This window comes from Mercurialis annua, linkage group LG2, assembly GCF_937616625.2.
Source record: "Mercurialis annua linkage group LG2, ddMerAnnu1.2, whole genome shotgun sequence".
Taxonomy (NCBI): Eukaryota; Viridiplantae; Streptophyta; class Magnoliopsida; order Malpighiales; family Euphorbiaceae; genus Mercurialis; species Mercurialis annua.
The window spans coordinates 45,780,077-45,789,399 of NC_065571.1; the positions used below are offsets into that span (position 1 = coordinate 45,780,077).

The 9,323-nt window shown below is 30.8% G+C and overlaps 1 long non-coding RNA gene across 4 annotated transcripts; it reads left to right on the forward strand.

Moving 5' to 3' along the window:
- The first annotated feature begins 349 nt into the window (after positions 1–349).
- On the forward strand, positions 350–3,589 carry LOC126670231 (uncharacterized). Of its 4 annotated transcripts, none has more exons than XR_008790206.1 (7): positions 350–453; positions 534–617; positions 679–846; positions 916–1,070; positions 1,324–1,387; positions 1,507–1,603; positions 1,905–3,104. It is a non-coding gene; the product is annotated as an uncharacterized LOC126670231 (long non-coding RNA). The 4 variants fall into 4 exon arrangements; XR_008790207.1 differs by having other exon boundaries at positions 534–581; XR_007638690.1 differs by lacking the exon at positions 1,905–3,104 and adding an exon at positions 3,120–3,589 and having other exon boundaries at positions 534–846.
- Positions 3,590–9,323: the final 5,734 nt, after the last annotated feature.

The following is a 9,323-nucleotide window of genomic DNA, read 5'->3' on the forward strand; positions in this document are numbered from 1 at the left end:
TGATTTTATTTTCTCCAATTCTTATGCTGCAATAATTCTTTGGAAAATGAAAGTTCTCCAAATATATGAAGTTGATTATTATATTATTCAGCTGAATGTCCGGTTGAGAGTTAATTGAATTTGACTGCATGGTTATCACCCAGTTGTTGGGAGTAATAAATATTCAAGATTTGAAGTTTTTGTTTATCTTAACAATCATGCTTGTTCACATAGAAGATTATAAATTTGTGTTTGTCATCTTAAGAAATATAGATAACAATATCTAGCTGCGAATCCCTTTTTGTAGCTTAATACTTGTAATTTTTTTGTTTGCCACCCTAATATATAGTATATGTTTTATGTAGCTGCTTGGCTGTTTGCAATGAAGGGGCATATGAACATTAATGGGTTCTCCACTTATTCATAGGAAGAAAAGCCATACTGGAAATTATTCTAACTGAACCCATGTATGAGGTATACAACATCCCCTTCTCGGAGTAATAAAATATAGACTGTAATTTAAATTAGCCAACTGAATTGTTCCTTTGTGATAGGTCGACTGTACATGTCAAAGCCGCAGCCTACAGATATAAGAGTGGCATGTTTGTCAACTGCGCTGCAGTCTTTTCCTTCCAATGGTAATTAGTTAAGACATTTATTAATTAAACAATCAAATAAAAGGAATTTAATGTACTGTAGGCACCCATCTTCAATCACATCAGCACCAGCAGACGACCACCTCCGTGTCCACATTCAAACATTCGGTGACTGAACGGCCAAACTCAAAATGGTTTTCTCTAAGGTTTGTAAGCTTCCACCAGTTGATGAGAGTCGAGTGCTGAGAACTGAGGCAGACAACTCAACTGGGTAAGAATATACTTTTAGTCACAGGAAAGTAGTACTATGGAGAATATTAATGTAATAATAACTGAACAGGTCTCCAGAAATAATGAGAGACGGTCCATATGGAGCTCTAGCACTGGACTGCAAGAAGTATGATGTGGTACTGCTGGTGGGACTTGGGATTGGGGCGACACCCATGATCAGCATCGTAAAATTTCAGTCAATTGGCTACTGCTACTGCTATTGAGGTAGAGCTTTTCTTCTTTTTTTTTTTTCTTTCCTAGAATGAAATTTCAGTCGATTATTTAAACATTTTGTAATGGATATTAAATTATAACTTCCTTTTTATGCTATTTTAGCTGTTCTTTAGTTTTCAAATACTATTGTGTTCTTTTCAAAATTCTAATATTATTATATTCGTCGTGTGAGATGAATGAATCATATTTCTGTTTAAGGGAGTTCTAAACTTGAAACTGAAAACTGCTTCGTGATATTTACCAGACGACAGTTGGAACTTGGTGCAGCTGTACATGCTAAGTTTTGCAATTACATCATCTTTACTTGTGTAAGAGTCAAGATCCTCCCTTTCAGTTATATGCCTGCTTGCAACATTTTACTTATTTTTCTTCTCTTTTTAATGGACATAGTTATGGAAATTAAAGAACAATTTATTTTTCCTTGCAGGTTGAAAGTGCTGGCAGAGTTTATTGGGCGCGTGCTGATCTAATAGCAGAGTTTATTGGGCGTTTCCCTATTTTAGTTAGAGGATCTACTTGTGCATGTATAGCTCTGTAATTACCTTACACTTTTCCTTGCTACCCATGTTTGCCTAAAGTAATTCGTGATAAATGGACCAAATTTTAGAATTTAATTATAGTGTGACTTATAATTTTTTTTTAGAATTCAGTAGTTTACTTGAGGACTCCCCCATTCATACAAAAACCAATCCACTTCAGAAATTAGTGTCTAATATGCTGGTATATAAGTGATGCCTTAAGGTGCTTAACCACACTCATAGCTCACTTATGCTTATCACTACAGGAAACACCAACTTGCTCAATAACCTGCTATTTGAATTGCAGAGAGAAGTATCAGAGACAATGAAGCAGGAGATACGAGCAGAGTATGAAACAACCGGTGGAACTCCAGATAAGTCTCTAAAGTCTGATTTTTCTCTAAACATTATGATTGGAATTGCTGTTCTGGCAATTCTAAGATAGTTTCTTGGAAATTAAGGTTTAGTTTGTGATGATTATTTTAGGGTTGTATTTGTTTTTGATGTGTATGGTAATGTTGTGAGTTCATTATATCTTTAGCTGCTTGTCAATGAGCAAAATTACATCTGTTGATTTATGTGAATTACGTTAACAATGTGGGTGTGTTTGTGTTTATTTGCTTTAGTTTTTTCCATGTGTGTGTTTTTGTGTTTATGTGCTTTGGTGTTTTTAAATGTGCGTGTTTGTGTTTATGTGCTTTGGTGCTTTTATGTGTTCTGTGCTTTGGTGTTCTTCTATGTGGGTGTTTTTTTTCTGTGTGAGTATTTTAGTGTTTCTACATGTGGATGCATTTCTGTTTCTGTGCTTAAATGTTTTTCTATGTGTTTGTGTTTGTGTCTGTGTTTATTTGCTTTGGTGTTTTTCTATGTGGGTGTTTTTGTGTGTTCTGTGCTTTGATATTGTTCTATGTGGGTGTTTTTTTTCTTCTATGTGGGTGTTTTAATGTTTCTCTATGTCTGTGTTTGTGTTTCTATGCTTTGTGATTCTCCATGTGGGTGCATTTGTGTTTCTGTGCTTAGGTGCTTTCTATGTGGGTGTCTTTGTGTTTCTTTGTTTCTCTATGTAGTTTTGTTTGTTCCTTTTAAAGTTCTAACTGTGGGAATACTTTGAATTTGAAGTGTAAGTGTTGCCTTGTTTTTGTCTCGCCATTTTTTTTATTACAATCGACTGCGTCGAATTGTTTATCCATTAGGTCTCTTCACGAAGAACTTCCATCACTCTCTTTTGTTATGAAGAGTTTCTTCAATGAAGTATGTTTTCCTTCTCGCTTTTCTCCTTGTATAGTCTTTATTTGTTTGTTGTTCTGGCGACATGGTGGTGGTTCATGTCGAGCTTTCATTTGATATCCTGAAAAAGTTTAGTGGCGCATTTTGTTGATATTACGTTTGGAATTTTTATGAACTATAAACTGCCAAGGGCGTGAACTTACCAATTGTTTTTAATGCATCTTTTATGATAAGCTGTTATGGAATTTTTACTTGCTCTTTTCTTTGCATTTATTCATCATTTGTCTACTTGCAGGAAAACAGCTAATGTTTCATGTTGCCGAGTTGGTGCCTCCCCATCCTGGGCGGATTAAGCAACAGGACTCTTCATCCACATCAAATTCTGAAGCCAAGTCCGAAAAGGGTGGCTCGAGTATTTAATCGATGGCATATGATTTCATAATATAATGATGAAATATTAATGGATTGTGTCAAGTGTAAGCTTTTCATTTCTGTTCGAGTCACTAAGGCCATGTTTGGTTCATGGAATAGGTGCGGAATGGAATAACTATTCCGTATAGAATGACAATTCTTTGCTTTGGTTCATAGAATAGGTATTCCAAAGAATTGCTATTCCATGATTTTGTGGAATAAACACTCCTCTCAAAAATTAAAGAATGGCTATTCCATTCCTTATGGAATAACTATTCTATTCCATGCTATTCTATTCCACGAACCAAACATGGCCTAAGGGATGTTTTTGGATAGAATACTTGCTTTATTTAACACCATTCTAATGTTTTTGGATAGAATACTTCCTTTATTTAACACCATTCTACTTGTATTTGCTTAAAAAGAAACTATTCTGGCGGTAAGAGTGTTCTTTATGAAGTTTGTATTCTTTTTTTATCTTAAATTTAAAATTATTTCATGTAAATAAAAGATTTAACATGTGTGAATTTATTACTGATGTTTGTATGGTATATGCGACTATTTATATGATGTGAAAATTATCAAACTAAAAAAGTAACTAATATAAAGATGAGTAATATAAAAATAATTGGAGAGAAATTTGAATATTAATTAGGGGTTTTTATCCAAATAACCAACTTACCGAAATATATTATTTTTATACTACCTACATTTTCACATATGAAAACTATTGTACACGCTTAAAATAATTACTTTTATACGTGTACTATATAAGCTACCCTAATAACACAAAAACTCATAAATTCATTATTTTTTCTCTCCTCAATCAATTCTCTCTTCCTCTCAGACTCAATTTTACATTCAACAGCCTTCATTCTTCTTTACCATGGTTGCCCCCACTATCTTCAACATCATTCTGCTACTGTGCTTTGACCGAGCAGGATTGAGCCGTGGAGATCCAACGTCGCATAAAGCAAAAAATCAGATCTGAAACTAAAACTAAATCGTTGTGGTTGTCGAATCAGATCTGAATTTTTTTGTTCTTTTTTTTATTATTTTCAGATCTGTATTTGTTTATTTTCTTACCGTTTTTTCACCATTAAACATGTATAAAGAGTATATTTAAAGAATTTAATACTTATTTCATGTTATGTAGAGTAATTTTTTGATTTTATGGAATAAAATTCTGTCATTTTTGCCTTTTTCTTATGTTTTGTGGTATTTCTGTGTTTTTTTTATTCTGCAGAACGATTTGTTGAAGATGATTGATTACTAAATTATTGTAATGTTATAGTGTTGTTGATTTTATGTTGACTTGATGTTGATATTATGTTGATATCAACTGATTTTTTTTATGTTAACATCGACAAATTAGATAATATTTTCTATGAAATAAACTAAAAAATTAAATTAAATTGAGACTAGATAATGACATGGTAGCATCGGGGAAGAAGAGAAATAATGATGTTGAATTCTTGTAAAGTTACAGTGTTGATATGGTATTGATTTTCGGTTGATATTTTGTTGATTTTAGCATCGATGAAGAAGACAATAATGATGTTAAATTATTATAATGTTACATTGTTGATTTTATGTTGACTAGTTTTGAATTACGTGCTACGCACGTGGCTCGTAATGTTACTCGTCAATTTATGCTATAATTTCTTTATCATCTGTATTACATTAATTAGAGTTTTTGATGGAAATAAAGACGATGTTTCAATTGATATATTTTAAAAATTAATTAAATTAATTAAATTATTATATTTTTAATTTAATAAATATGTTTAATAAATTCTATAGTTATTAGTAAGAGATCGAAAAACTATCATTTTTTCTTATTTTTGATACAAATTATAGACTACTTTTTATAAATACATTATTATAGTAGTAATAATAATATTTTGTATTAAATTAATTAATAATTTATTTTAATTATCAATTTATAAAAAAACTAAATATTTGAAAATTTAAATTTGTAAATTAATCTACTATTGTTTCAAATAAAGTAGCATTGACGATTTGGTGTTACAAAATAAAGTATATTCAAATCTTTTGTTTTGCTATCCATATTACACTTGTAAGTTGGCGTAAATTCAAACACTTGTAAGATATTCGAGAGTTTGCATTTACATTCATATGTTTAACCATTATTGTAATTATATCAAGAGTTCATAGCATATAGTGTAATAATTAAAGTAATAAAAGTTTGAATAAAAAAAATATTGTTTGCAAAAATTTATGCTAAAAAACGTAAAAGAAGCCAAAGCAAGTAATAAATACTAAGCTACCTTATAGAGTGATTTTGTATTTATATAAATTTTAGTCAAGCTTTTACTTTCCTAGTTTAAATCAAATTCCTTAATTTCTTATTTAAAGCAATTTTAATATACTACTATTTTAAATGACCATAAAACCTTTCATTAAATAATCACTTAGTAATATACTAAAAAGGGTTATTACGTAAATTTGCATGTCCCCCCCTCCATCCGTGCTTTTATATATAATATAGATATAAATTTTAGTCAAGCTTTTACTTTCCTAGTTTAAATCAAATTCCTTAATTTCTTATTTAAAGCAATTTTAATATACTACTATTTTAAATGACCATAAAACCTTTCATTAAATAATCACTTAGTAATAAACTAAAAAGGATTATTACGTAAATTTGCCTGTCCCCCCCCCCCATCCGTGCTTTTATATATAGTATAGATATAGTGTTGACATGGTGTTAATTTTGGTATTGGTGAAAAATATAAATAATGATGAATTATTATAATATTATAAATTTGAATTTATATTGATATTATGTTGATTTTGTGTTGGTATTTTAGATAGAAAAATGATGCATTAATCTTTGGTTAATTTAATGTTGATTTATATTGATATATATAAAAAATTAAGAGAAAATAACAAGAAAAATCATAGATTATAATTCTTTTTCACCAATTACCATGTTAGCTAGAGTTATTTCTTTATCACCATTATTATATCTATTAATACCATAAAAGTCATTTAGTTTTCATTTACTACCATCTTCCACAAGCTGACACTTGTCCAGCACATTAAGTAATGGGTATTCACTTTGAGTACTGGTGACTTCCAAAATTACGAGGTATTCACCTTTTGAAAATATCTCATTGCCACTCAACTCGGACCCAACTCAGTAGTTTCCCTCCACTCGTTGGGTCTTTGAAAGCTCGTTATCTAGGTTTTCCTCTTAATTTTGTGCATCAGTTGCCGCTGTTTTTGGAACAGGAGCTGCAACCGCCATCGCCCCCAAGGAGTATGCCGACCGCTGAACGACTTCATCTGTGGAGTTTAAGGTAAGCTTGGTTTGAAATTTGGGGGATGATGGCAATGTAGTTTAAAGTAAGTTTGGTTTGAAATTTGGTGTGTTATGGTTTTGTGTGAAAGGTTTAGAGGAAGAGGAATGCTTAAAAGGTTTCGGGCTTTTTGAAAACTCCACGCTTCTTTGGTTTTCATTCAGATTTAAATTTTTAGAGCCTGCGAAAGAGTTTTTGAATGAGATAATTCGTCTTCAATTTCTTGATGGTTAAGAAACACATGTCGAGAATTTTCGATTCTCCAAACTTGTTCATTAAAATCAGAAAATAAAATTTTAGGTCTCAACATTATGGATAATTTAAAATTACTGTTGGTGAAAAAAGTATATATACATAACTTTACTTAAAAACCAATTATACATGGACATTGTTTATACTAAGGGGCCGTTTGGTTCAAGGTTGAGAATGGGAATCGGAATGGGAATAGGAATGATTGCTTTCATTTTTTGTTTGATTCAAAGTATAGGAATGGGAATGATAATGAGTAAAGTTTAATAAAAAAATTATTTATTTTTATATAAAAAATTATTTTATTAAAATAAAATATTTTAAAAAAAAATTAAAAAAAATATTTTAAAAAAAATTAAAAAAAATAGAAAATTAAAAAAATATTTTTTTGTTATTTTAAGTATATTTTTTAAAATAATTTTTTATAATTATATATTTATTATTTATCATTAAAATCTTTTGTTAAATTTTGATTCTCATTTCCAAAAGTTCGTTCCCATGGGATAAGGAGGGAATGGGTGATTCCCATTGAAGAGGTAATCACATTTCCATTTCGTAGTGTAATTTGACAAAACAAATAATGGGAATCATTCTCATTCCTCCCTTTTTTTGGCGAACCAAACGACCCCTAAAATTAAAATAGCCCAATAGCCCTACAGTCCAAAAGAATCAGAGAGATGTTAAAAGAGGAAATTAGGCTCAGCACGTTGGATACCCATTTTAATACCAAAAATACGGCCTGGCCATTCCTTCCTCATTAAAACTGTAAAAGTTCAATGTGTTTGAATATTAAACTTTTTTTCTCTCAATATTACCATTAATTAACTTTATTAATACAGTTCATCTGATCTTTCTAAATTTTCTTCCTCTGCCATCTTTTTTCACTTTTCCGGCTCGGCTCGCTGGTGGTTGCCAAAAAAGAAAGCTCGTTTCAAGATCAGTGAAAGCCGATTTTTAGTTTCTGCGTTTCATGGTACCGTCTTTAATCTTCCGTGTCTTGATGAGCGCTCCTCTTTCCACCGATCTCTGCCAGCGCGGAAAGACAACGACGTTCAGCTGGTACATGGATTTTATCATTTTGTAGTTCTTAGGATTATCTCATTAGACATGCTCTTAAAGAGTGCCCTTAAAAAATAATATTGTAAAGAAGAGCTGGCGTATTCTATAGCTACATGAATTAGTTGTTGCATTTTATGTGTTTGTTAAAATGTCTCTGTGAAAAAGTTTTGTAATTTGGTACTTAAAAAGTCTTACCCAGTTCACAAGTTTTACTTCCACATACTAATCAATAATTATTTTACAATTATTTTATCAAATATGTTTTCAGTTTCAAGGTTGCCCTTCAAGAAAATGCAAGAAAAGGATAAATTTGGTTGTTTGAGTATGACACTAGACCAGAATCTTCATCTGTAACTTAGCAATTATTGAATTTCGTAAACATTGAATCTTGTAAATATTTATGATAGGAACATTTTGTGTAGAGGCTTTATCATTAGATCGAGCATGTTGCAGCAATAACTTCAATTAGTTCTATTCTCTTATATTTAATCGTGTAAAATTTATAATAAGCAATGTTCATATGGTTTTCTGTCATTATACAGATTCTCACTATACTTTCTTGTGTTCGTGATGACTAGGCCAGTATAAAGCATTGTATAGCAGCACACATTTTGCAAATATTTAAGAAATTTAAGTTTCTCACTTCTCATTTGCTCTTATGCTCACAACTTGTTACTTTTCAAACCATTATTTGTTGATTTTGTGGTTTACTTGATGTGTAAATTAGGGTTCATGTTGATTGTAATTAATTGTTGCAATTGATTTGGTTTAATTTGTGAGTTGGTTATTTTATTTGATTTGGTTTTCTTGCAGTTCTAGTTGAGCAATTTGAGTCATAGTTGAAATGCTACTTCCAACATTTATACTTTTGGTGATTTTGCAGTATTGGAAGCAACATCTTGTACCAAATTAAGAAGAAGAAAGAGAACAAAAGCTCAAGTAGCATTAAGTTTTGGTGGTAGAGAAGTTGTAACCACCCCATTCTACAATTTATAAAATATTCATTAAAAACTAACATTTATATGACTCAATTCTGTACAAATAATGAAGGCTTCTGTAATTTTTTTATTTCATGAAATAGTTGAAAATCCAAAGACTTGTTAAACTTGTTTTTAAAAAATCCATAGCAAATACCGGTTTGTTGTTGTTTCACTACTGGTTTACTATTGGTTGACTATCGGTTTATTATCGGTTGACCGACAATTTACTATTTGTTAACTACCGGTTTACTATTGGTTCACTACCGGTTTATTATTTACTATTGGTTGACTACCGGTTTATTATTTTACTATTGGTTGATTACCGGTTTACTATTTTACTATTGGTTGACTACCGGTTTAATGACTACCGGTTTACTATTGGTTCACTACCAATTTGCTATTGGTTGACTACCGGTTTAATATCGATTGACTACCGGTTTACTATTGGTTCACTACCAATTTGCTATTGGTTGA